Raw genomic sequence first — 5,746 nt, 5'->3', positions numbered from 1 at the left:
AGACGTGTGCCCGAGGGGCATTTTTGTTATTTTACCTAATTTCGCATATTAGCTTAGAATTTCTTTTCAGAATCAGTTACTTGAAGTGTTATTTACATTATGAAATTGAATTGAACAGATTCGGGCCATTTGGAGTCGAGTACTCGTGGCAAGAGCGTGGTTTCGAGTTGATTTTGAGCCGGTTTGAGGTAAGTGGTTTGTCTAACCTTGTATGGGGGACCTTCCCCTTAAGATTTGGTATTATTGTTAATTGAAATGCCTTGTACGTGAGGTGACGAGTGCATACTTGTGCTAATTGTTGAAAATCCGATTTTCATAAGTAATTACTAGTATGTTTCCTTTCCTGTTTATATTACTTGCACTTTAAGTATGTTATTAGCTTAGGAAAGCATGTCTAAGTGATTTAATTGCTTTATTTGCTCAAACTGTTTTATCTGAATTCTGTGCAGCATGCTAGACTAGAATTACATGTTTGCCTTAATATGAAACTGACATTTGCTTAATATATTTTCACGTTGCTGCTGTGTATTTACATTTGGGACTACGGATGTGGGATTCCGATAGATCTCCCTTGCCTGTTTATTTGGGACTACGGATGTGGGATTCCGTAGATCCCCCTGCCTATTTATTTGGGACTACGGATGTGGAATTTCGGTAGATCCCCCTATTCTGTTTATTTGGGACTACGGATGTGGGATTCCGGTAGATCCCCCTACACAGTTATATGGAACTACGGGACTGCACCCGGTAGATTCCCCCAATACTGGATATTTACATTTGGGGACTACGGAATGGGATTCCGGTAGATCCCCGAAGCATTATGAGTTGGACTACAGGACGACACTCGGGATATCCACTGGACATTTACATTTGGAGGCTACAGGACGGTATCCTGGTAGATCCCCGGTTACTATCTTTGTGTTGAGCTGTGTTCCCTCAGTGAGTATTTTGCCTTTGTTCTAGTTGTTGTTGATCTTTTTATTCTATGTTATTTCTTATTGTTACACTTAATTATATTGTCTTGTTCTACACTGTTATACTTTGCATTTTATTTAACCTCAGTAGGGCCTTGACCTTCCTTGTCACTACCCGACCGAGGTTAGACTTGGCACTTATTGAGTACCGCTATGGTGTACTCATGCCCCTTTCTGCGCATGCTTTTCATGTGCAGATCCAGGTACTTTCACTCGGTATTATCATCCTTGAGCCGAGGAGCTTCTATAGAGACTTCGAGGTATATCTGCCGCGTCCGCAGACCGAGGAGTCCCTTTCTATCTTTCTGTAATAGTATAGCCCTTCAGTACTTCCCTTTTGTTAGACATTTCTGGAGTTAGAGCTTCTTATGTATCTCTTAGCTTGTGATTCATGGGTTTTCGGGTTTTGGGAGAGATATATATTAGATTTGAGAGTTATATTTTGTATGTCGAGCGACACTTTTAAACGTTGTTTTAATATATTATTTCTGTTTTAAATTGTATTCTTCCGCAAATTGGTTTATCTTTAGCATTTTAGGCTTACCTAGTCATAGAGACTAGGTGCCGTCACGATGGTTCATAGAGGGCGAACCAGGGTTATGACAAGTTGGTATCAGAGCTCTAGGTTCATAGGAGTCATGGATCACAAGCCGGTTTATTAGAGTCTTGCTAATAGGTACGGAGACGTCTGTACTTATCTATGAGAGGCTATGTAACTGTTAGGAAAATTTCACTTTATTTGATTTCCTTGTCATGCGATATTTTGACATCACAATTCTAAACTTGTATCTTCTATTCTCTCACTGATGGTGAGGACACTTGCTATCAGAGATGATCAGGCACCCGCGCCCTTGCGAGAGTCGCCAGAAGTCGAGGCCGGAGTAGAGACCGAGGACGCGCACATGGTGCAACCAGAGCACCTATGCGAGCTGCGACCAAAGTGCCACCAGTAGTTCCAGACGGAGTCCAGGCACCGGATGTGCCTACTGCTACTACTGCTCCAGCACTTCAGGAGACATTAGCACAGTTCCTGAGCATGTTTGGTGCATTAGTTCAGGCGGTGTTGATTCAGGTTGTACCAACTACCTCATAGGTCGGGGAAGGGACCCAGACTTCCGTTACCCCCACTCTAGAGTAGCGAGTTCTCATTAGTCGGGTTGTAGGTGTCATAGCGACACAGCCTATGGTCCCAGTTCAGCGGGTGGTGAGGACCTCTCGCCGAGTAGAGGACGAGTGGGTCCAGTAGAGAGAAAGGACAGACTAGGTCAGGGGAGAGATTATAGGGAAGTAAGGAGACCTCGTAGACTGGAGAGACCTACTGGTCCTTATTTCGGAGGAAGAGTACGGCATGGTAGAGGTTTTGTGGGACAGCCAGCTTAATTTGTATCTCAGATTTCACATAGTATTTTAGGTGTTCAAGGGTCTTGGAGTACCTATACTGCACAGTTTCCACTGTCATGTCCTCCCAGAGCTTGTTTAGAGTGTGGTGACATATGTCATGTGGTAAGGGATTGCCCTAGACTTGGGAGGAGTGCACCTCCATAGACTTCTCAGCCACAACGCGCTCCGTAGAGTTCTCAGGCTATGATCACCACACCAGTTGCTACCCTACCTGCTCAGCCAACTAGAGGTGGAGGTCGGGGAGGTATAGGTTGCCTTAGAGGGGGAGGCCAGGCCAGATACTATGCCCTTCCTGCCCGTACCGAGGCTGTTATCTCTAATTCTGTCATCACAGGTATTATACTAGTTTGTCACAGAGATACATCGGTTCTATTCCATCTAGGCTCTATTTATTCTTATGTGTCTTCTTATTTTGCTCCGCATTGGGTGTTTCTCGAGATTCTTTAAGTTCTCATGTTTATGTTTCTACTCCTGTGGGAGATTCTCTTGTTGTGGACCGCATCTATTGGTCGTGTTTGGTTTCTCTTAGTGCTTTTGAGACCAGAGCCGATGTATTGTTGCTCAGCATGGTATATTTTGATATTATCTTGGGCATGGACTAGTTGTCGCCCCATTATTCTATTCTTGGTTGTCACACCAAAACTGTGACGCTGGCCATGCCAGGTGTACCACGTGTTGAGTGGAGGGGTACTTTAGATCACACTCCCAGTAGAGTTATTTCTTTTCTTAAAGCTTAGCGTATTTTTGAGAAGGGGTGTGACGCGTAATTAGTTTATGTGAGAGATGTCAGTATTGATACCCCTTCGGTTGATTCAGTTCCAATAGTACGGGATTTTCCCGATGTGTTTCCAGCTGATCTCTCTGGCATGCCGCCTGATAGAGATATTGATTTTGGAATTGATCTGTTGTAGGGCACTCAGCCCATTTATATTCCTCCATATCGTATGGCTTATCCTGAGTTGAAGGGGTTGAAGGATCAATTACAGGAATTACTTGATAAGGGTTTTATTTGGCCTAGTGTATCACCTTGGGGTGCTCATGTCTTGTTTGTGATGATTTTATGTGTATGTGTATTGATTATCGCCAGTTGAACAAGGTTACATTTAAGAACCGTTACCCTTTGCCTCGTATTGATGATCTGTTTGACCAACTTCAAGGCGCATGGGTGTTTTCTAATATTGACTTGCGCTTAGGTTACCATCAGTTGAAGATTCGGGAGCCAGATATACGGAAGACTACTTTCAATACTAGGTATGGTCATTACAAGTTCTTTGTTATGTCATTTGGGATAATCAATGCCCCAGCAGCCTTTATGCATTTGATGCATAGTGTGTTCCGGCCGTATCTTGACTCGTTCATCATTGTCTTTATTGATGATATTCTGGTGTATTCCCGAAGTCAGGAAGATCATGAGCAGTACCTGGGGACAGTGCTTCAGACCTTGAGAGAGAGGAAGTTATATGCTAAGTTCTCGAAATGTGAGTTCTGGTTGGGTTCAATGGCATTCTTAGTCCACGTGCTGTCGAGTGAGGGTATTCAGGTGGATCCAAAGAAAATAGAGTTCGTGCAGAGTTGGCCCAGACCATCCTCAGCTACAAAGATCCGAAGTTTCCTTGGCTTGGTGGGTTACTACCACCGTTTTGTTGAGGGGTTTTCATCGATTGCAGCCCCTATAACCAGACTGACCCAGAAGGGTGCTCCGTTCCAGTGGACGGAAGAGTGTGAGGCGAGCTTTCAGAAGCTCAATACAGCTTTGACTACGGCCCCACTTCTGATATTGCCTACAGGTTTGGGGTCTTATACGGTCTATTGTGATTTCTCGAGGATTGGCCTCAGAGCGGTGTTGATGTAGGATGGTAGGGTGATTGCCTACGGGTCCCGACAGTTGAAGATACATGAGAAGAATTACCCTGTCCACGACCTTGAGTTAGCTGCCATTGTTCATGCCCTGAAGATTTTGCGCCATTATTTATACGGGGTTCCCTGTGAGATTTATACTGACCATTGGACCTTGTAGTACCTATTCAAGCAAAAGGATCTAAATTTGCATCAGAGGAGGTGGTTAGAGTTCCTGAAGGACTAAGACATCACTATTTTGTATCACCCGGACAAGGCTAATGTGGTGGCCGATGCTTTGATTCGTCGGGCAAAGAGTTTGGGGAGTTTGGCTTATTTACCAGCATCGGAGAGGTCTATGGCAATAGATGTTCAGGTCTTAGCCGTCCAGTTTGTGAGATTGGATCTATCGGAGCCCAATCGGGTTCTAGCTTGCGTGGTTTCTTGGTCTTCCTTATTTGATCGTATCAGGTAGCGACAATATGATAACCCTTATTTGCTTGTCCTCAAGGACAAGGTTCAGCACGGTTATGCCAGAGATGTGACTCTTGGTGATGATGGGGTATTGAGGATGCATGGTCGGATTTGTGTACCCAATATTGATTGGCTTCGGGAGTTGATTCTGGAGAAGGCCCATAGCTCATGGTATTCCATTCATCCGGGTGACGCAAAGATGTATCAGGATTTGAGGCAGCACTATTGGTGGAGGCTGATGAAGAAAGATATAGTTGGAATCGTAGCTCGGTGTCTCAACTATCAGTAGGTGAAGTATGAGCACCAGACCCGGTGGGTTGCTTCAGCAGATAGAGATTTCGGAGTGGAAGTGGGAGTAGATCACCATGGACTTTGTAGTTGGGCTCCCATGGACTTTGATAAAGTTTGATGCTATTTGGGTGATTGTGGATCGGCTGACCAAGTCCGCTCACTTTATTCCTATGTGTACTACTTATTCCTCAGAGCGGTTGGTGGAGATCTATATCCGGGAGATTATTCGCCTGCATGGTATTCCAGTTTCCATCATTTTAGATAGAGGTACTCAGTTCACATCACGGTTCTGGAGAGCCGTTCAGCATGAGTTGGGTACTCGGGTGGAGTTGAGTACATCATTTCACCCTCAGACGGACGGACAGTACGAGCGCACTATTTAGATTCTTGAGGATATGATCTGTGCGTATGTGATTGAGTTTGGAGGGTCTTGGGATCAGTTCTTTCCATTGGCAGAATTTGCTTACAACAACAGCTATCAGTCCAACATTTATATGGCACCGTATGAGGCTTTATATGGTAGGTAGTGTAGATCCCTGGTGGGTTGGTTTGAGTAGGGTAAGGCTAGACTATTGGGCACAGACTTGGTTCAGAATGCTTTAGAGAAGGTTAAGGTGATTTAGGATAGACTCCGCACAGCCTAGTCCAGACAGAAGAGTTACGCGGATCAGAAGGTTCGTGATGTTTCCTATACGGTTGGAGAGCGGGTTCTGCTTCAGGTTTCGCCTATGAAGGGCGTTTATGAGATTCGGGAAGAAGGGAAAGTAGAG

This window comes from Nicotiana sylvestris, chromosome 2 (genome assembly GCF_000393655.2).
Source record: "Nicotiana sylvestris chromosome 2, ASM39365v2, whole genome shotgun sequence".
NCBI lineage: Eukaryota > Viridiplantae > Streptophyta > Magnoliopsida > Solanales > Solanaceae > Nicotiana > Nicotiana sylvestris.
The sequence above is the reverse complement of the archived record's forward strand: the minus strand, read 5'-3'. Positions refer to the sequence as shown.